The sequence below is a fragment of the Phyllostomus hastatus genome, unplaced genomic scaffold (assembly GCF_019186645.2).
Source record: "Phyllostomus hastatus isolate PE091 unplaced genomic scaffold, TTU_PhHast_1.1 phas_scaffold_345, whole genome shotgun sequence".
NCBI lineage: Eukaryota > Metazoa > Chordata > Mammalia > Chiroptera > Phyllostomidae > Phyllostomus > Phyllostomus hastatus.
In genome coordinates this window covers 844,937-867,218 of record NW_025334024.1, presented here as the reverse complement: position 1 = coordinate 867,218, position 22,282 = coordinate 844,937, and the positions used below count along the sequence as shown (strand labels likewise).

Sequence of the window (22,282 nt, the reverse complement as noted above, 5' to 3'; positions counted from 1 at the left end):
AGCCCATCCAACCAGAGTGGCTAACGGGGTTCTGCTCACACGCAAGTCCAATCACACAGGCTCTGGCATGGCCCCGGGAGTAGGCTGCTGCCTCCATCAGGCTCAGAGGGGATGGGGTGCTGCAATCCGTCAGTGACGTCTGCCCCACCGTCACAGTGGGCAAAGGAGGGTGCGCCTCGTCCACCACGAGCACCAGATTAATAGCATGAAAGGCACCCCACACATCAGTGGATTAGGGTCCAGTCCACCCCTCACTCCATAGATGAGAAACCAGAGACCCCCAGTGTTCCAAAACAGTCTGCCTCTTCAACTACCCATGGGTGTCTGCTCAGGGGGCTGACTGCACCAGGGTCCTTCTCCGAGGGATGGGTCAACAATGCACAAAGGGACAGGCTAGAGCCCACCCCGCATGTATCCCCAGGGGCAAACCCCTTCCCCAGGCTGCTTGCATTCCTTACACACCAGCTGTGGGCACCTGCCTGCAATCCTGTCCCAACTTTGCAGAGAGGAGAGGGGAACAGCCAGTGCTAAGTGACGGACAAAATATTAACTCATTTAACCCAAGAGCCCTGTGAGGTCATTCTGTTACACAATAATAGTGATGAAAAAGTAAAATGCATTACACTCCCATTTTATAGATTGGGACAACTGAGGCACAGGGAGGTTAAGTAACTGTCCGAGGCACACAGCTGGGGAGGAGGGCAGAGCTGGAACTCAGACCCCATCAGTGCAGCTCTGCAGGGTCCCCGGCCTGAGCCCACACAACTGCCTGGACCCACTGCAGTCTCTCCAAATGTCAGGTCTCCCCAGTTTTGCAAATGGGGAGGGAGAGACCTAGAGAAGCTTCACAACATGCCCCAGATGGTGAGGGTTGGCTGCAGGCTGGTGCAGGGCGGGCACAGCTGTGGGTGTGAAGTCAGGTGTCCATTCACTGTCTGGCCACAGGCTCTGAGTGAGTCCCTGGGCATGGCTGGGCTCCAACTCTCCTCATGAAATGGGGGGACCCTCACCCCTGCCTTGAAGTGAGAGTGTGAGGATTCTGGGGCTTTCCTGCAGCCCTCTCTGCCCTCCGTGCCCCGCCTGCCTCCCCTTCCAGGCAGGCCTCCAAACTGACCCCCAAGCATGCTGCCTGGTGGTTTCCCGAGCTGCCATGGGCCCACCCTACTCCTGGCTGGGGGACTTGCACCTCGAGACCTAGATGAGACAGGAGCCTCTTTCAGGCCTTCTGCACTGCATTTCCTTCCTTTCTTCTTTTTTTAATCCTCACCTGAGGATATGCTCATTGATTTTAGAGAGGGGTGGGGTGGGGGGGAGAGAGAGAGATCTATCAGTTGCCTTCCATATATGCCCCAAATGGGAGTTGAACCCACAGCCTAGGTATGTGCCGTGAATCGGGAGAAAACTCTCAACCTTTGGTGTACGGGATGGCGCTCCAACCAACTGAGCCACCTGGCCAGGGCAACGCACGTTTCCTTTCAAGATCCACCAGCCATTATAAGGGTCGTCTGTTTCTCTGGAGCCTTTTATCCAGTTTGAGCAATAAAGTAGCCTAATAGCAGTAAAATCATTAAGGGCTGGGGACACCCCACAGTGTGTTGGGGAGCTCCCCAGGTTGGAGCAGCAGTCCTGGACCAGCTCATGTAACACAGCCAGGGCCGTGCCCACACCGGGGAGGCTCTGTGAGGGGCAGCCAGGAAGCAGAGTCCATCCCCAAGGCCTGTCCTTTGGGTGAGAAACACCCCACTGGCGGTCCCACGGCCCTGGGTGGTCCAGACATCAGGGAGGCCTCCCTGCTTGCAGGGAGGAGCCCAGAGACTTGCTGGTTGGGACCTCGAATTGGAGATGGCTGCAGGACACAGACTGTGGGGATCCCAGGTCCAGCACCACCCCCACCTGAGTGCCGAGTAAAGGGCTGGGCAGGTCACGTCTGCTGTGGGGACAGCTGCACCGTCAGGTTAAACCCCAGTGACCTTGGACAAAGACTTACTGGTAACCTGTCTGTGTGAAACAACCGGCGCAAGGAATTTACCTGTTGAGTAAATGAGTTAGGGGTGGTTGACCTCAAAACCCGCATCCCAGCTGGCTGAATATTTCTCATCCAGAGTCACAGAATGATGTTCGCCACCTCTCATGGGTGACGAGGGCAGTGGGGTGGGCAGTAAAATAGGAGGACAGCCCTGGGAGAAACTAGAAGCCACCGATCAGGGAGGACGTGGCCAAGTCCAGAGTTCCGAGTGTCCACATGCTGCCCTAGCCCCCAGGCAGACTCTCCACACTGGTTCCCACGGCAGGGGGGCTGGAGCCTGTGGGGGGGGGGCACTCGGTGTGGCCTCGCCCGTGAGCCCTCGTCCCCCGGCCCCAGAATAACAGGCCGTGTCCCCAGCAGCAGAGGGTCCGTGCCCAGCCCTGCCTGGGCCCCTCCCCCTAGTCTTGGGAAGGTGCCAGGCAGGCAGATGGGCCTGAGGCTGGTGCAGCCGCGGTGGCAGCTGCTCTGGGGGAGACGAGCGAGGAGCCAGGCTCCGCTGCCTCCCTCCCAAGTGCGGGAACCTTCTGGATGTTTTGACTCTTTCCACCAAATGGTCTCAGAACCTCTAAGGAGATCTGCTGAGTCAAAACAGCCCTCAGGGGTTTTTTGTGGGGGGGGGGTGCAAGTCAAGGGGGCCTTCCTCACGTTCTTCTCATCCTAAGGCAAGGGGCTGAGAGGCTGTTGGGGGCTGCCGTCTCCCATTTGACAACAAGAAAAACTGAGGCTTTGACAGGGCGGGGACATGCCTGAGGCCATCCCACTGGCTCCAGCGTTTCTTCTCTGACCCCAGACGGGCTGGGCCAGGCCATGTCCAGAACTGGGCCACACATTTTTCTGGAGGCTCCAGAGCTATATTGACTTCTGGGGCCACTGCACCCTTATGTCCAGGTGCCCCTAAGGACAGCCTGCCTGAGGCTGGGAAGTGGGGAGGCCCCGGCTGCTGCCCAGGCTGTGGGGCACACACCCTCCCCACCCAGGGTGGGGGTGAAAGTTTTCGTAGGGCTGTTTCTAAGGCCGAGGAGGACAACGGGCAAAGGCAAGGCTCCCTGTCCATCTCCAAAGTGTCCTCACACTGGCCAGCCCCTGCCAGCAGGCCCTGGACATGTCAGGAAGAGGGTCTCTGTAGCAGGGTGGCCCTGCTGCGGTGCGCCCCCCAGGCGTGTTTGCAGGGCTCACTCTCCCTGTCACTCAGACGAGACTCTCCAACCAGGACACAGAGCTTCCAGCAGCTGGGGCGAGTGGGTTTGATCAGAGGAGCAACATGCCCAGTGCCCACTGGTGAGGGGCAGGTCGGGGTTATTCTGGCTCCTAAAAGGAGTAATGAATTTTTCCTCCAATATCGAGCTGGATGAGCCTCCCCCTCCAGCACCAAACTCTAGCAGAATGCCCGAAGGCCCTGTCTGGTCTCTGCAATGTCCACCTTGTGCCTGTCACTGTGTAGTGCAGGTTTCAGGGGACAAACAGCCATCCCTCCACCTCCTCTCGTTTGGCAGTGGTCACCAGGCCAAGCTAGGGGAAATGTTTTGACATGGAGGGTTGCCACGTGTCACATCAACACAGATGACCTGTGGTCAGCCAAGAGCTTTATTTAGGAAGGACATGGGTAAGGCCCGAACCCACCAGATGTGGGGTGGAGGACAAGACAGGCCAGCAGGACTGCCCTTGTGGGGCCTCACCACGGGCTCCTGCACAGAGGGGCTTGGTTAATCCGAAGGGTCCCCACAGGCCCCTCAAGCTGGGGGTGCCAACTGGGAGGCTTGTGGGTGCCGGTCTGGCTCAGACATGGGTTGCTGCCATGTAGTTACCAGGGGGGCGGGTCAGGCAGACCCCACGGGGTGATAGGACAGGGCCTGGCTCGCAGAAAACACTGTCTTCTCGGCTTTAGCGTTTATGCGGCCTCCGGCCAGACAAAGCCCTCGGGGCCCACCACTGGCTCCTGGCCTTTTGTCATCTCCCTGCCCCCCTCCCTGCACCTGTGCACCCACAGTCCCCTTCGCTGGTCCTCAGAGGTGCCTCCGGGCCTCTGTGCTGCCGTCACCTGTGCCAGAGAGGCTGTGCCCTGATGGCCACTTGGTTCCCTCCCCTTCCAGGCCTCAGCTCACTGTCACTTTATCAGAAAGGCTGGGCCTGACTGGTCAGCAAATTCCCAGCCAGCCTGTGACCCTCCCTGGGGCCCTTGGCAGAGAAAATGTCACCTGTCTCCTTCATTTATTGTCTGTCTCTCTCCACACAGAGCAGCAGCCCCTTGAGGGCAGCGGTCTGCCTGCTCGATGGCTGTTTGGGAAAGGGGTAGACATGCACCCACACCAGCTGCATTCCAATGGGAGACTCGTCTCAACTGTGTCACCCAGCTCCTCGCTAGCATCTCACAGGCTGGGTAACGGTGACCCCCACCCCCACCCCAGAGTCAGCCTGCTGGGACTCCGTCAGAGAGGAGACCACAGTAGGAAACTGGCGTCACTGTGGTCCACCGTCCAGACCCCCACTGTGACGTGTGGTCAGAGGAGGAAGGAGGGACTGGATTTCTGCTGCACATGGAAGGCCACACTGTCTTCAGATTTGGAGAGAAGTGAACAATGATTACCCTATGCACTCTGGCCAGGATCTAGGTGTTCCGATTATTCCCTGTGACCAGAGAGATTGGGGGAGAGGGGGGTCCATCTGTGCTTCTCCAGGGGCCTCTCCACAGGCTTCCTGCCCCTCCACAGGGCTGCCCAAAGGGACAGCAGCTGCATGAGCTGCTGCGGGCCACACTGCCAGGGTCCTGTCCTGATTTCATGTCTGACGGCTTCCATACTTTGTTTGGTATCTTGCTGAAGGAGGTGGGCTCCAGTCCCCTCCCACCCATGCTCCATGGGCTCCTTATGTATGAGGAGTCCCCTGTTCTGGGTGGCTGGGGGAGGGGCCGTACGGAAGTGCTCTGTTAACAGCCGCCGTACTTGGCACCAACATTAACCAGGGATGCAGGCATCACCAGGCCTCCTGTGCGGGTAGCCCCAACGGCCACGGCCAGTGGCCGAGGCCCCAGACATCCCGAGGCAGAGACACAGTGTCCCCACCAGGTCCTGTCCAAACTGCTGACCCAAGCACCCCGGCACATGGTGGGTGCGTGGTCGTTCCCTCTGTGTGCTTGGGGGGTGGGTTGTTCCACAGCTGCAGGCACGCCCCTTCTGGAGAGTGTTTCTGGGATCACTCGGGGTGGGGACGTGCCCTGCCCTGCCTCTGAGAGAGGACTGGCCTGACCGAGCCCTCGAGAAACACTTGCTAGGGGGTGCACAATGTCGGGTGTGCAGACCTCCCAGGCTGACCCTCCGCTGATCCCCCTCCGTGGCCCCTCGAGGGCATGTCCCGGTGACGCTGGCATTGGGAAACAGACTTGGCGATGAGATAACTGTTGGTGGAACCAAATACAGTGACAGCTTGCAGGCAGACGAGCTGCTGTTCAAACAAGCCTCTCCAAGCACCTGGTGAGGGCGTCCCCACCAGCAAGGGACCCTGGGCATCAGTGCTGTGAGATGCAGGGGGTGGGGGCCAGGTGGGACCCGTTCCCATTCCTCTGGGCGCTGGGGCGTGGGGGCGAACACACAGAAGTCCTGCCCTCGCAGAACTGACCTTCTAGGAGGGAGACGAGCCGTGACGTGCAGAAGAAAAGGCACAGCACAGGGACAGTGGGGGTGCTGTGGAGAAGCAGCAGGGTCGGGCACTCACTGAAAGCAGACCCTCGAGCGAGACCTGGTGGAGGCAGGTGGGAGCCGTGCCAGTGTCAGGGGGGGAGAGCACTGTAGGCCGAGGGACTGCCGGTGCAAAGGCCCTGGGTGGCCGTGTGCCTGAGAGTTTGGGAAACAGCAGGAAAGGTGGATTTCAGTGAAAAACAGGGCAGGCAGGGGTGTTGTGTGGCCTCAAAGCCACTGTGATAATTTGGTCTGTCCCTGGAGGGGCCACATCTGACTGGTTTTGAAGGGGACCCCTCTGGCTGCCATGCAAGGACCTCAAGTCACCTCCCAGGTGAGGGGGCAAGGATAGAAGCCGAGAGACCAGATGCAGAGTCTTGTTCATGCCACGGAGGTTAGACGCAGGTACCGGGGAGATACAGTAACTGTTTGTGGAACCAAATACAGCGACAGCTTGCAGGCAGACTAGCTGCTGCTGTTCAAACAGTCCTCCCCAAGCACCTGGCGAGGGCGTCCCCACCAGCCAGTGACCCTGGGCAACTGCGTTCACCACCCCAGGCCACGACGTGGTCACCTGTGAAAAGACGATGGCCGTGACCACCCTCACAGGCTATGGAAGGACCCAGCGACACATGCTGAGAAGCCTGAGCAATCAGGGCAGGTGGCTCCGCTTCGCTCACCCCTGGAAACCCAGTGGACAATGACTTAAGCCTAGAGTAACCACAGGACCCAGCAGTTCCTCTCTGAGGGTGATAACTGAAAGAACTAAACACACGTGTCCACACGAAAACTTGCACATAAACGCTCATAACAGATTATTCACAACTGCCAAAGGGTCGGAACAGTCCCGATATCCATCAGCTGCTGACAGACACACAAAACGTGCCCATCCGTGTGGTCAAAGCTTAGTCTGTCACTAGAAAAGGGCGAGGCGCAGACACATGTGACAGGGACACGTGTGACATGGACAGACTCAGGAGCATCGTGCTGAGTGGAAGAAGTCAGTCACAAAGGCCACAGGTTGTGTGATCCCACTTCTGTGAAATGTCCAGAACAGGCAAATCCACAGAGAGAGGAAGATTAGTGGCTGCCAGGCGCTGGGGGAGGGGGAGGGGGCGTGAACACAAATGGGCGTAAGGTCTCTGCTGGGGGTAGTGAAAATTTTGGGGAACTAGATGATGGTGATGGTTGCACAACATCGTGAATGTGCTAAATGCCACTGAATTGCACACCCAAAAAGGGTTAAAAACAGTGGAATGGAGGTTTCTCAAGAAATTCAAAATAGAACTAACTACCACACGACCCAGCAATTCCACTTCTGGGTGCACGCAAAAAGAATTAAGAACACCCACACTCACAGCAGCATCCTTCACAACAGCCAGAGGGGGAGCGACTCCAGTGCCGGCAGCGGAAGAGGGGATGAACCAGACGTGCTCTTCCATATATTGGAATAGTATTCGGCCTTCAAGAAGAGGCACATTGTGACACAGGCTATGACGCAGGCGAACCTCGGGGACACTATGCTCAGTGAGATGAGCCAGTGACAGACAAACACACGGGTCCACTCCTACAAGGTCCTGAGAGAAGTCAGATCCACAGAAATGGAAAGCGAAGTGATGGTCACCAGGCCCCGGGGGTGGGGTGGGGGTTGGTGTCTGATGGGGACGGAGGTTCAGTTTGGGAAGCCGAGACGGTCTGTGGGTGGAGGGGGCTCATGGCTGCACAACAGTGTGAAGGTACTTACTGCCACCAAACACTTAGAAGTGGTTAAGATGGTAAATTTCATGTTCTGTGTATTTTAGCACAATTTAAAAAACCCAGTGCGGAGACTGAGACAGGAGGCCGCAACCCCTCCATCCTCTCCCTCCAGGAGCCTGTCCGTGTTCTAACTGCACAGGACTGGGAGGCCCGAGCTCAGTGTGAGGGGCACAGGTGTGTGAGGGACCAGGCTGACCCTCTTCTCTTGGGGGCTGGGCCCTACCTGTGGGCGGCGCTGATGTGGGAAAGTCACAGCTGCCCTCCCTCCAGGGTCTGTGCTCTTGTCCACAGGGGACTGAGCAACTGCGCAGGGAGGGCGGCTGCCCTGGGCTGGTGGTGTGGGTGTCTTATTGTCTTTACCTAAAGACACCCACCCCCCATATGCAGGCATGCCCTTAGCAGGCCAGGAGGGGCCCTAGGGGATGGCCTGCCTGAGTAATCTCCTGAACCAGGAGGTCTAACCGGGCTGAAAGCCACTGGGACGTGAGGCACACCACACAGGAAAGGGCTGCAGGGCACCTGGAGGGGTCTCAGGCCTCTGGGAATCAGATAAAAGCCCTCTGACCATGTGACACCAAGGTTTACCGAGTCCAGGACTTCACAGTTATCTCCCCAGCTTAGAAGCTCTCAGGGCCACTGCAAGCTGACTTTGACTCAGAAAGAGAAAGGGAGCCGCCTGACCAGACCGTGCCACTTGCTGTGGTGGGCCCTGTGACCAGGTGTGCAGCAGCCATGGTTGTTGAAATTCCAAAGGAGGTTTTTACGTGGACAGGAAGAAGCTAAAGCTCCAAGGAGCCACAAAAATGCCACAGTGGAGGGCTAGCAGGTGAGCTGGTTTAGAGTTTGGGCATCCGAACCCCACAACTAGGCTGTCCCATGACAAACCCAGGCTGATGTACAGTGACAGGCATCCTGGGACAGTGATGTGGATATCTAGTGACAGGCATCATGGGACAGTCCACATAGGTGTGAAGTGACAAGCATTTTGGGAAAGACCATGTAGATGTAGAGTGACAAGTGTCCTGCAAGAACCCAAGTAGGTGTGTAGTGACAGGTATCTGGGAACTGTTCATGTAATAGTGTGTTGACAAGCACCCTGCAACAGGCCACGTAGCTCCGTAGTGACAGGCATCTTGGGACTGTCCATGTGGGTGTGTAGTGACAGACGTCCTGAGACTGTCCATGTGGGTGTGTGTGACAGATGTACAGAGATAAGGTCTCTGCAGTGGACACTGGCTTCGATCTCTGGGGTGTGGGATTCTGGGTGGGGCGAGTCTGCTGACTTCTATACCGGCTCCCACCCGACTCTCGGTCACACTCAGACAAAGTCGCCATGTTGTCACAGTGCAGCTGTGCTGGAGCAAGCAGCTGGGGATTGAAATCCAGCAAACACGCTTCCGCTGTTACCAGCTCTGGCTGCCTAGATTGGCCTGGGCTCCCCTATGAGCACCCCACTGTGGTCAAGTGGAGGCCACACTTCCGTCTTCTGCTTGGTTTTCATACTTGCACATGCACACACAATATATGCGCACACTCACACACACCCACGGGCACAGTCACACGCACAAGGGCTCCTGAGGCCAGGGAATAGTCCGGCTGTGGTCCACAGAGGAGCTGCTGCCCCTCTGGCAGGAGACCAGGACCTCGGAACCGCAAGGCCTGGGGAGAAGTCACCACCAGCTGTTTGGGGACCTGCTATGGCAGAAACACAGAGGTTCTACAATCAGATGACTGGGTTCCTGAGTGGAAACCCCACCTCTGCCACCAAGCAGCTATAAGGAGTGATGACCCCAGCTTCAGGGTCCTCGCTGTGAAAGGGAAGGGAGTGAAGCTTGCGTCCTCAGGGGGCACAGGGCACAGAGAGCTCGGCTCTGATCTTGCTGTGTCCTCCCATGTGAGGGGGTGGGTCAGCAGGCACAGGGACCTGGGCTGTGCAGGAGGAGGCCGGTACACAGGCTGGCAGGGAGGGAGACACAGTGCTTGAGTGCAGAGCCGTCTGATGCCCCATCCGCCAGTGAGCCCCAGGACAGCACACACGGTGCCCCGCCCCCTGTGGCAGACGTGACACCATGTCCACGAGCCAGAAACCACAAGTCAGACACACGTGGATCTTTCATACCTTATCATAACCTGAGGACACAGGAGCCCTGTGTCTGCATTTTGCTTTTGAAACCAAAGATGCTGAGAGGGTGAGTGATTTGCTGATGGTCACGCAGCCACTGGGAGAGGAATCGGGGGTTCAGATCCAGCCAGTGGGACTCAGAGAAGCCAGCCTGCTGCCCATTGCCCTCCCCACTGCCTCAGAGAATGAGGAAGGGGTTCCTGGAGCTGAGCCAGGAGCTGCGGCCTCCTCTGGTCTTGAAGACCCCCCCTTGCCTGTCAACACCTCCCCTCCCTGCCTGTAAGAGGGACCCAGGGCAGCCAAAGGACTTCCCTTTCCTGGCTGCTCCCAGGTCAGGACCACAGGGAGAGAGCTTCCTTGTTAGTCCCACATGTCAGCCAGGGCCATTGGTGCGCAAGCACTTTTCCTGACCTGCCCCTGAGAGGTCCAGAGGCCCTTTGTCTTGCCCGTCCTCCTCCCGCCCTGCCCTCACTGTGGACTTTCCTCCACTCAAGTAAACAGAAGAATGCCCAGAGCTAGGACATCCTCTCCAAACCTCCTGCTGCCACGCCTGCCCACTCCCGGCCCCAGGGGCAGCCCGGGTGGCTCCCAGCACCTCGGGCTCTGGAAGGCTGACAATGTGTGTGGACAGCGAACAGGACGGAGGCAGACAGCCGAGAGCATGTGGCTGAGCAGCAGAGGGGGCGCTGGCGCCTTGGCAAAGAGACATCTTCCTTATTACGCATCTTTGTTTTCCTTCCAGTGACATCTGGCTCACCGTGAGGTCCCACGAATTACAAAAAGCAGAAGTCTTAACTTCTGTTTTATTGCTGCAGGAAACCAAGCTGCACACAGCGCGGCGGGAAGCGCATCCTGGTTCTCGCACGCCTGAGGCTCCAGCCCAACCCTGCGCCCCACGCCCTGGGTCTGGCTGTGAACTCAGAAGTGGGAACCAGGTAACAATTATTTATCACTTTTGTCATCATGAGTTTCCATCCTGGACGCCAGGTCTGTGCCTGGGTCTTTCCACTGATGCTGCAAGGGCGGCTTCCACTCCAGGAATTTGTTTCCAGACAGCAGAGCCCTGCCTGCATTAGTGTTCTTGGCTGAAGGTGGCCCTCAGAGGCGCTTGAGGGCTGGGCCTTCTCCTGCAGCCCCTGCCCTCCATTCAGCCTCGTCTGGGCCCCATGTAAAGGGGAGGAGGTCCCAGCCTTGGGGGACCACAGAAGTAGAAACAGACCTGCTCTTTTTGCCCGTAAGACTGGGGACAAGACCCCAGGGAAAGATTTGGAGGTGCGGTTCATTGTTCCAAACAGTCCCGAGGAGACCGAGAGCCGCAAGCATGAGCCAAAGTAAGCCAGTGAGTGACTGATTTCTTATAATACACAGCGTGGTGCCCGCCCAGCCTGGCTGGGACCTGGGAGACCCACTCTCCCGGAGGCCGTGTTACACAGTCCCGAAAAGAGCCTGCCAACCCCTCTCCACTGCTCCCAGTGAGCCCTGGCCCTCCAAGGCCACACCCACCAATCAGGACTTCCCAGCCTCCTCCTGCCCCTGCTTGGACCAGGCAGTGTCTTCAGGGGTGGGTGCACATCAGATCTCCAGCGGCTCTGAGTGAGCACGTGCCTGGGGGCCCCACACCGGCTCTCAGGGTTCCAAACAGAGAAAGCTCCAGGAGCCTGGTGAACCTCTACCCTACGGGAGCAGCAGTGTGGAGCCTGCCCACCTGTCTCTCGTGAGCCTCTCTGGCCTTTGCATCCCTGTCTTGAAAATGAGGCAGCCAGGGTACCCACCTTCAGGGTTGTTATGAGGTCAAATGACAGGGAGCTTGACAGCACAGAGCCTAGCACAGTGAGTTTTTGTCGGTACTGTGTTATTACTGCTCTGCCCCTGCCTGGCGCACACAGCACAGGTGTCCCCTCGCCGTCTGCTCCGTGAATGGGCAGCCAGTGACAGCTACTGCCCAGAGCCAGTTCTGGGCAGTAAGTGAAGTCATGGCAAGGCTGTACTCTTGCATTACAAGTGACAGAGTTCAGGCCACCCGCCTCCTTCCAGGCCTGGGAGGTGACACCAGCTGCCCAGACGTGCTTCCTTCCTATCCATGGGATGCTCTGTTTGGACGCTAGACAACGTCCAGCGGCTTCTCGAGGGCCTCGGACAGCAACAATCCTCTCCCAGCTCCGGTGTGAACTGGAAATAGCTGGGACGGGGCTGGCTTTGGGCACCCGTGACCTGGCCAGGGCAGAGGTGCTCTTCCCCGCCCGCCCGCCCCGACCTCAGGAACCCTCTGCGTCAGTCCCAGCTGTGCGTCCCAGCTGTGCGTCCCATGCCTGAGGCGCGTCCAGGTGGGAGTTCCGACATCTGAGGCATTAACCCCTGTCAACACAAAACAGCCAGCCACCTGTCCCCACAGGTGCAGAAGGAATGCTGAGAGGAAGGCCAGGGATGAGGGCAGGAGGGCCTCAGGCAAAGGGAAGCCAGCACAGCAGTGGGGGCCAGAAGCCAGGTGGCCATTTTCACGCTGTGTGGAGAAGGGAGGGGATGGTCAGAACCCAGACTCCCCTCCTGGGCCTGAAGAGCCTGCACCTCTCTTGGGCATCTGTGAAACAGGGAAGGTTCCACCAGCCTTGCAGGTGTCATGCAGACTCAGACAGTGAGTACGAGTGCTGAGCGGGGCTCGGCCAATAGTAACCGCTCAACAAGGTGCTGACACTCAGTGCTGATGTGACGGACAGACGGCATGGACTGGTCAGAGCAGTGCAGTGGGCAGCCGAGTGCAAGAGGCAACAAGCAGGACAGAGCTGCCCCACAGAAATGCCAGTTCCCTCCCTGAGAGCTCCCTTCACGAAGCACCTACTACGTGCAGCTAGCTCTTCACCATACTCCAGGGAGGTGGGTTGCAAAGCCTCTTCCCTGTTTTGGATCCCTAACACACACACGTGCGCACCCCACTCACTGACAGGGGAGGCGACTCAGGTCAGCGGAATTCAACCACTACCCTGGGTATCCTGGAGCCATAGCAGGCTGGGGATGAATCACATGACCTCAAACACCACTTACTCACGAAGCCACAGGGAAGGGGGAGGTAGGCCAGGAGCCCCAGGAAGGTTTTGGGAAGCAGGGAAATGCTTTGCTCAGACCCCACCCTTCCTGCTGCCCTGGGGGATAATCGGCTGGCTGGTCCTCTGAGAAGTGGCAGCCCTGCTGGCTTGAATCTTTTGGATTAGTGACCCAGCCTTCCGGCGTCTCCAGATCCTTGCGTAGGAAGGAAAATTAATTTCTTCCAGTCATGCAGAAATGAAAGTATGTGGAGCCAAATCAGAGAGATTTCCTGGAGGTGGTAACTCAATTATGTGGATAACCTGGTGACAGAGGAAGAGCATGCAGACCGAAAGGGCTGGTGGGTGGCCTGAGGCGGCCCCAGGGGGTCCTGGAGGGAGATGCCTTGCTGAAGTCCTCCAGCCCACCAGCCCCAGCTGGGCTTGTGAGCAAGCAGGTACCACACATGCGACTGTCCCTTCCTCCCATCACACACAGATGAAGGCACCACCAGAGAGAGTTGGATTCCTCCAGAAAATTGGCCCTAATGTGATGTTCCCCCCACCTCCCGGAGTCTGTCTAGCTCTTGGGGAGCACGGAATGCCACATCTGTCCCCGCTGCTTACGCTTATCTCCTTTCTCTCCTGTTCCCTTTCAACACATGAGAGTAGCCTGGCCACCAGCCCCCCAGAGAGTGCCGCTGTGCGGGCATGACAGCACTGGCTGCACAGAACAGACCCTGCGCTTGCTGGGCCCCGCTGAGTTTTTGAGCTTTCCTTGTCCAGAGGACAGAAGGGTGGGGTGGGGCAAAGGACGCAGCTTGACCCCAGTGCACGTCACAGTGCCAGCTTTCTATGAACAACTGTGCCCGGGAACTGAGAGCAGAACCCTCCTGTCCCTGTGCTGCAGCCAGGGTGCCAGGGGCCACCTTGCCTCTGGCACAGGTGAGGGAGGGACCCTCTCAGGCACAGCCCACCTTTCTCCGGGGGTCTCAGCCTCAAGAAGTTTCTCGACCCTTGCAGCAACTTGTAATGCTAGCACACAGAATAGCTACCCCCCTTTGTTCCCAGCCAAGCCCTGTCCTCTGGGGTTGGCTGCCCTGGGAACCTCCTGTCTCTGGGTCTAGGGGAGGAAACACACACCCAGTCAGACATAATGAGGCAGCGTCCTGGCCACAGGGCCAAAGACAGGGCCCGACGATTATTCAGCTCACCACACACCAGCGCATAAGGTCTCCTCTGTTCTCAAAGGAAATATTTTTCTCCCTGGCCTCTGGAACAGGCCCTGGCTCTAATAAAGGGGAATACAGTTTTGGGGGGGAGGGAAAGGTGCGTGTTACCACAAATATGGGGGTCTAACCACTTCTCCGTGGCTCCTGGGCCCAGGACACACACAGTTCCCAGAGGCTGGAAGGAGGGACAGCCGGGGGTTGTATACGGAGGACAGTGGCTCACAACAAGGCTTGCCACCAGCCCCACTGTCTTCTGCTTCATGTAACCCCATCTAGGGCTGAATTTCCAGCCATCTGTCCCTCCACGTCGGCTCACACCTCCCTCCCTGCCCTTCCCACAGCCTGGCTCCCAGCCTGCCCTGCACGCAGATGGACCGGTCCCTAAGGGTGTGAGCATAATCGCTGCCACTGGGCTGCGCGGAGGCACCGCGGGCTGTCAGGACCCCGGAAAGCTTTCAAGCCCCTCCCCATCCATTCAGAGTGGGCAGGACCCCCTGGGGGTGTCTGAGAAGACTTCACCCCAAGACGGCCTAACTCCTGACCACCACTCTCCTGAAGGACGGAGCCACGGACCAAAACAAGAGAGGGAAGCGCTGGAGGGAGCTTTGACCACCTTCCTCAGCCAGGTCACCGGCACCTCCATCACTCCTAGGGTCGCCCTTTGCGCCCCCTCCCATCCCCTGTCACCTGGCCCAGGGCCTTTGTCAGGAAGCCCAGATATGTCAGGGGAGCCTGCGGGACTCTCCGCCTTCCACACGCAGTTCCCACCTTAAGTTTGACCACATCCCCGGCGGTCAAGCTCCCGCTTCACCTGGGGGGCACGGCGGTGAGGATGACAGTCAGCCCAAGTGGGTGGGCGCTGAGTGGTCCGGCCCCACCCTGCCATGGGCTCCAACTTTGCAAAGTGGGGAGGGGGGTGCTGAGGGCCGCCGGTGCACTCGGCGCGGCTGCCAGAAGGGCTGCAAGAAGATGCCAGGACGGCAGCCGCGGGAGAAGTCGGGGTGACAGCGAAGGAGGCGCGTGGGATGGACGGGGCACTTACGGTCCGGAGGTCCGGCGGATGGAGGCGATCGCACTGTCGCGACCTGGCTCCTGAAGTGGCTTTTCCTTCGAACTCGGTGCCCACCTCCGTAACTTGGGGGCGATCCACGCGCCGTCTTCTCCCGCCGTGCCAGAATCAGGCGCGCGGCGGGGCCGAGGCGCGCGGGGCGGCCGCCTGGGCCATTCCCCGGCTCGGCTCAGGCTGCTCGCTCCGCCCGCCCCGCTGCCCGAGCGGGAACAAAGCGCGAGCACCGCCCCGGGCGGTCTCTGGCCTCCGCGGCCGCGCCGGGTCCAGCCGCCGCGCCTTTGGCTCGCGGGCGCCCGGCTCCGGCTGCCGCGCGCTCGCCCGACTGTCTCACAGGGCCCCGCGGCCCCCGCCCCGCGCGCTCCGCCTCCGCCTCCTGCCCCCCGCCGCCGCTGCTGCGCCACCTGCCTCCCTCTCCGCGCCCATCGCCCTCGGCTCCGCCCCGGGGCGCCGGCCGCGGGAGAGGGGCCCAGGCTCCTTGCGGGGCCGGCTCGGGGGAGGGCCTCGGCTCGCCGCCTCTCCTGTCCTTGCCCTGGGGCAGCCGCGGACCTCGGGGCGCGCCCTACCAACTGTGCCAGGGGCTCTTGGGGGTACAGCCAGTGGCCCTGTGGGGGCCGCTCCACCGAGTGGGAGTGGGGTGTGTGTGCTGGTGCGCCGGGTGCCGTGCGGGGGGTGGGGTTCGAGGGGGTGCTGCCGGATCCTGGGGGGAGCGCTTTTCTGTAGAGAGAGAGCGCGGGGTGCGGTGGAGAGAGGGATGCACGCTCCTCCGAAGCGGGGGATGCCCGCGATAGTAGCGCTCGCTCAGTGCCGCGAAGTGGGGAGCGCGGAGTGAATGTGCGGGAGCGCGGGGTGCCTCGGGGGGAGACGCGGGGGAGACGCGGCTGCCTTGGGGCTAGCAGTGTGGACGCCGTGCAGGGAGCGCAGGTGCCGCGGGTGGCGGGCCCTACGCTTGCGCCCACCCTTGCGGGCTCCAGAGGCCGCGCCCCGGGCGGGCTGGGGCCTGAAGCTGAGCGCGTAGCCGCACACACCCACCTCTAGCAGTCGGCGGCCGCCCGCCTCGCAGTTTTAGGAGTGGTAGCGTCTGGCGTCCGGACGGGAGGCGGGCGGGAGGCGAGCGGCAGGAGCCCCTCCTCCGGCCGCCTGCCCGCCCGCCGCGTGGCCCGGGAACAGCCGGGTCGCCTCCGAGCTGGCCCGGAAGGGGGCGCCCTCCCTCTGCCGCCCGCCTGGGCCCGCTTACCCCAAGAGCGGGGGGTTCGGGAGTTAATCAAGGAGAAAATGCAGGAAGCGCGGAATCCCGTGCTCTTGGGCCTCTGAGGCCCGGCAACTGCACATACTTTGCACTTATTTCCATATCATTCATTTTACTGCCAACCCGCATAAATGCCCCGGGCCACTGCCTGGGGACCTCGCGCACCCACTTCACTCCTCTTCCCCCGCGTGGCCCCACCTCCCCATCCCCACCTGCTTTACCTCTTTACCTCAGGTGATTTGTGGCATATCTGATGTATTTGCCCAGTTGGTACATTTTCGTAAAATCGCTGTCTTTTTCTTTCCTTTCTCCCCCAACCCACCCACACTTTATTTCTTAGAGGCAAGCAAGGGTCCCAGGGTCACAGTCTTAGGCAACAGAGGGGCCACAACTTCAGAAGAGCAGGGCCTTGATTTGCATGTCATTTGGCATAAATCTGCATGCGAAGGTTCAAGGTCTCCAATTCTCGAGTATAAAAACACAGCGATGTGCCAAATATGTCCCTCTTCCTCCAGATTTACTCCATAGGCCTGTTTCTTTCCAACCCTTGGCCTCTCTTTGACTGAGCTCTGCCCACCAACGCTAAGCTGGGCGGAGGAGACAACCAGAAGCGGAGTGAGAGGCTCTGGGAGAGGGGAGGACTGTTCTTTCCTCCCCTTCCCCCCACCAAGGACTGTGGGCAGAGGTCTAGTCAGCTGAGTCACCAGGTAACTGCATGGCCCCCTACTAGACCCTTGACCTTCTGGGCTCCGTCCTTGTAGAAATAAGAGGCAGTGAGGTGAGTGACTTAATTGTAACACAAGTGTCTAACATCCACTGTTCCCCTGGCTTTCAGAATGTGCTTCAGTCTGGGTTCAGTCCAGTCACTGCAGAAGAGCAGAGGGTCTTGAGCCCATTGCATAGGAGAATGCAGGTCTACAAGTGGCGGGCGTGTTGCTCCAGGCTGCATGCTTTATGCATCAGTGTTTGTTGGCACTGACTCCCTCACTCCACGGACTCTGGGAGAGCACTGATTTTAAGATGCACCAATGCTTTATGTGCCTCTAAGAAACTGAGAACATGCTCCACCCCTTAGGTGTCTAGATTTCAGAGATGTTCACATGCAAAAACGTGGGCCAGGTTGGGTGATGAGCGGTGAACAGACAGTCTGAAGCAGCTTCAGGGGGGCTCTCAGCTGGGTAGGGAGGTAAGTGCCTCCCCAAACAACCACTGAATTCCCATGAGCATTAGCTGAATCTGGACCCAACCTGGGCCGGGGGTCCCCGGCAACTTGACCCCTATAAACAACACATCATTGTCTCAGTTCTTTGTGCTAGACTACCAATTGCAATGTCCATCTGACACATGACTGATCCCAAAACCCTGAGAATAAAACTGCAATCACAGAGACCATGCCCTGAGCTCCGTGTCATCTGAAGGGCTCCCTCGTCCCCACCTGAGGAAACGGTGGCTGATGGGAAGAAAGAAGCCCGAAGAGGCAGGGCTTCTTCCTCTGCTGTGATGGGTCAGACTGACAGCCAGTCCAGCCCAGCCACATCACAGCCTGGAGAGTCCTGACGGCAGCTGTCCGCATGGAACAGAGTTTGCAAGAGCCAGGCACTGAGCTGAGCACCCTCTTCATCTTCCCACTTCTCGCCCATCTGCCAGGCAGATGCTGCTGGCACCTCCGCATTACAGGTGGAGGGGCCGAGGCTCTGACAGGATGCACAATTGTTCTCAGCCACACAGCCAACACGGGTGGAGGTTGAATACCCACGCTGCCTTCTCACCCACTTCGTCTCTCTGTTGCCTCCCGTGGATTGGCTTCTATCTTTACAATGGCTCAGTCACAGCTCCTGGGCACTGTGAGATGACATTTAGGGAGAAAAACCCCACCCCTGCCCCAAAGACATATGCAGTCTAGTGAGCAAGGCAAAGCACATTGGGCAAGCACATTGGGCACATTCCTTGCAAGGAAGCGCCAAGGCAAGGCACCACCCTGAAGTCCTGGACAGAGGGGCGTAGAGCGGGCGGGTGGCAGCAGAGAGCAATGGAGCTGGGAGTGAGTGCCTGCCCCTGGCAGTCCCAATGTGCCGGTGTCCACAGGGGCAGGAGTCCAAGTCACTTAAGAGGAGCTACCCTCTCATCTTCCCAGGTTGTGGCCTCCTCAGGGGAAGCCAGCTCTCCACCAGCATCTAGTGCCCACCCCCACTCCATTTTGGAGAGGGAGCTTCTACTCTGCGAAAGACACTGTTAAGAGAATGAAAAGATGAACTAGAGACTGGGAGACATATCTGCAAAACACGTATCTGATCCAGGACTGTTATCTAAAATATATGAAGAACTCTTAAAATTCAGCAGCAAGAAAACAACCAAGTCAATGAAAAATGGGCAAAAGAGCTGAGCAGACACCTCACCAGAGAAGATACGCAGATGGCGAATAAGCACATGAAAAGATGCTCAACATCAGGTCATCAGGGGAATGCAAATTAAAACAAGATACCGCTATACACCTCTTAGAATCGCCAAACCACAGACACTAGTAACAGCCAATGCCGGTGAGGACAGGGAGCAACAGGAGCTCGCACTCACTGCTGGTGGAACGCAAAATCGTGCAGCCACTTTGGAAGAGAGTTTGGCAGTTTCTTTCTAAGTGGAACTGTTCCTACCATGTGATTCAGCAATCATGTTGCTTGCTATTTATCGAAAGGACTGAACACATGTCTACACACAAATCTGCACATGGGTGTTTGCTGCCCAGTCTTGGAAGAAACTGAAAAGCCCTTGGAAAGGTAAAGAGATAAACAAGCTGTGCTCCATCCAGACAATGGAATATTGTTCATCTATGAAGAGAACTGAGCTATCAAGCCATGAAAAGACCTGGAGGAAAGTAAAGCGCATACTGTGAGTAAAGAAGCCAGTCAGAAAAGGCTACATTCCGTATGGTTCCAACTCAATGACTTTCTGGAAAAGGCAACGCTATGGAGACAGTGGAGAGATCAGTGGCTGCCTTGACTGGCGTGGCTCAGGGGGTTGGGCGCTGTCCCACAAAGTGAGATGCTGCTGGTCCAAGTCCCAGTCAGGGCCCAAGCCTGGGCTGCGAGTTTGGTCCCTGGTCGAGAAGTGTATGAGAGGTAGCTGATCGATGTTTCTCTCTCACATTGATCTCTTTCTATTTCCCTTCCCCTCCCGAAAAGAAAAAAAAAAATCAGTGGTTGCCAGGAACCAGGGGGAAAGAAGGAATCAGTAGATGGAGCACAGACGGTGTTAAGGGCGGTGGAACTGATTTGCGTGGTACTGTGATGGTGGGCACGTGTCATCATACTTTTGTCCAAACCCAGAGAATGTACACTACCAAGAGTGGACCATGGTGTAAACCCTGGACTTTAGTTCCTAAGAATGTATCAGTATTGACTCATTAACTGTAACAAGTTGTTACGCCAATGAAAGGTGTTAATAATAGAGGGGACTGGGGGATGGCAGTGTTTGGGAACACTCCATGACTTCTGTTCAATTTTCCTATAAACCCCAAACTACTCTAAAAACAAATTACATTAATTAAAAAAGGCAGCAGACCAAATTAAAAAGAGATATCAATGACATTTTAAAGGGTATGCACAGTTGGGAAAATATACACGAATAGCCTCTTTAACACCTGAACTTTTTTTTTAAGATTTTATTTATTTATTTTTAGAGAGGGAAGGGAGGGAGAAAGAGAGAGAGAGAGAAACATCAATGTGCAGTTCCTGGGGACCATGGTCTGCAACCCAGGCATGTACCCTGACTGGGAATCGAACCTGCAACACTTTGGTTCACAGCCCGTGCTCAATCCACTGAGCTACGCCAGCCAGGGCTCCTACACCTGAACTTTTGCACAGCTCCTTTTTCTCTTGCTGCGTGTTTCCCTGTCACCCGACAGAATTTTATCCTAACATTTTTAGTTTGAAAGTCTTTTGACTCCCCTATCACAGAGAACAATGTAAACAAATTCAAAAGTCAAGATTTAAACACTTTCATATGTTAAAATTTGTTTGTCTTCTGAATTGAGTTATCATAATTATGAATAGTATATAACTGATACAAATAATGTAAATTTAGTATGCATTTTGAGAATTACAAAACAAAAAATATATTTTTACTGAAAATACTTATGAAAAGATGGATGAGACAGGGGTTTCGTTTCTGAGTAGTTTGTATATTTGTGCATGAACATTGTTTCCAGGAAAAGATAGGGCTGGGCATTAATTCCATTCCTATGGTGTGTTTTTAATATGAAAACCTGAGAAACCTCAATCACAGAAGCAGATCAGGACGAAAGGCTGCCATGCTCTAGTGACATCACTGTGGCCTCCTTCCGATAGTCGGATGTCCTGAACCACATGGTGACTGGTCATAAAAATGATTTTGAATGACTATCAGCTGACAAGTCCATAGTTCCCCTTCAATTTTGTTGCAAGCAAAGCCTGAAAATCTCCAGAATTGCTAACAGATGTGTTTGCTACAATCTCAGACACAGGGGTGAGGCACTGTGGCTGGGTCCAGGCCTTCTTTTGGAGGGAGAGGTGACTATAGAAAAGATGCTGGGAAAAGAGACAACGCTCAGACACGTGTGTGTGTGGGGGGAACTGGAGGTGGGGCGTCCTGTCCTTGCCAACAGGTGTGGCCATCAGATTCCAGGGCTTTAGGTCAACTGTGGAGGGAAAGAAACTTAAAGCAGAAGTCCTGTCTTAAACTAGGAAGCTTCCCACCCCCAGGAGCATCTCTTGGCTTTCTCCCCTGGCCCCTTGCCCAAGACTGGCCCAACCAGGATCCAGGGTATGGTCCCTCATGCAGAAGAGGAGGTCCACCCAGAGCCCAGGCAGAGACACACCAGGAAGGCTGAGCAGAGGGCCATGGGATCAGCCTGTCCACCCGGCATCAGAGCAGCAGCATAGAGTAGTAAGTACTGTGCCAGCCCATGGTCAGGAAAGGCGGGTGCAGCAGTGCCAGGGGCAACAACACCTCCCTCTGTGCACGCAGAGGTGCTTCTGCTTGTCAGCAAGAAATAGGCTGTCAGACTCTTCAGAAAGGCCTTCTTGGGGTGTCCATGAGGAACACTATCTGCCTGGGCCCTGGCCCACCACCCCACCCTGCACTATCTCCTCCTTCCTCCTGGCAAGCGCAAACCCCAGTTGGTTTAGGTCTCCAATTCTCCCCACTCCAGCCTCTCCAGGACTCCACCCAGCCCTTGACCAGCAGCTCCCACCCTTCTGGCTGTTCAGAAAGTTCATTTCTTTGCTGGTGATTGGCTCAGGTGTGGGCATGTGATCCAACCTTGGCCAGTAAGATGTGAGGGGAGGGGCCTCTGGGTACTTCCCTAGCTCCAACTTGCAGGAAGGAAACTGCAGACTCCTGGACCGCAGTGTCTGGGGTGACCCTGAACTTGTCACCGCCTTGTGGCTATCATTCTGAGGATGACGCTGACATTGGGGTGGGGGCCACAGATGGACAGAAAGAATGGGGTTCCTCAGAGTGCTGCTCAAGTTACTGAATCAACCAAGCTGGAAACTCACCCTACTTCTGGACTTGCTATTTTGATAATAAATTTCCTTATTATTCAATATGGTTTTGTGAGGTTTCTGTTTCTTGCAACCAAAAGCACCCTGACAATATGGCTTCCTTGATCTCGGCCAGCTGAGGACCACTGTGACTTATTAATCATCACCCTTGATGCACAAAGTCCCCAACTTTTATACACAGCCAAATTACCTAGAGCAACCGTGAAATGCAGACTCTGGCTGGCTCGGGACTAGGGTGGCACATGCTCAGCAGCAAAATTTAAGGAGACACCAAATAACTCAGCACTTGAGATAAATCACATTTAAACCCAATATTGAAAATATTAGAATCAATGACAAAAACCCGTGATGAGCAAAAAATCAAAACTTTAAATGAGGGCAGGATTTCTATTACAGATGGCTCAGCCTGGCCCTGCCCGCTCCTTCCCCTGGGATGGAATTAAGGAGCTGTCAGGACAGGAATCTGCCTCTTACAATCAATCACCAGCCTGCGTTTTCTTGCGGGTGATTCTGGGTGGTCTAAGGCCAGAATTTGGGAAACAACCCCAAATCAAGTCTCAAGCCATTCACAGGCAGGCTCCCCCTTCCCATCACACGAGCCCTG

At 56.9% G+C, this 22,282-nt stretch overlaps 1 protein-coding gene across 6 annotated transcripts in view; it reads right to left on the bottom strand.

Moving 5' to 3' along the window:
• CBFA2T3 (CBFA2/RUNX1 partner transcriptional co-repressor 3) overlaps positions 1–22,282 on the bottom strand; it is an 88,791-nt gene that overhangs the window by 40,484 nt on the left and 26,025 nt on the right. The window contains exon 1 of one of the 6 annotated variants that reach the window (XM_045819026.1): positions 15,925–16,013. The exons of 2 other annotated variants lie outside the window; for them this stretch is intronic. The gene's annotated coding sequence lies outside the window, so the exon portion shown is untranslated. Of the gene's footprint in view, positions 1–14,868; positions 15,517–15,924; positions 16,014–22,282 lie in introns of those variants that run through there. 3 more of the 6 variants (XM_045819027.1, XM_045819025.1, XM_045819024.1) reach the window with 3 other exon arrangements.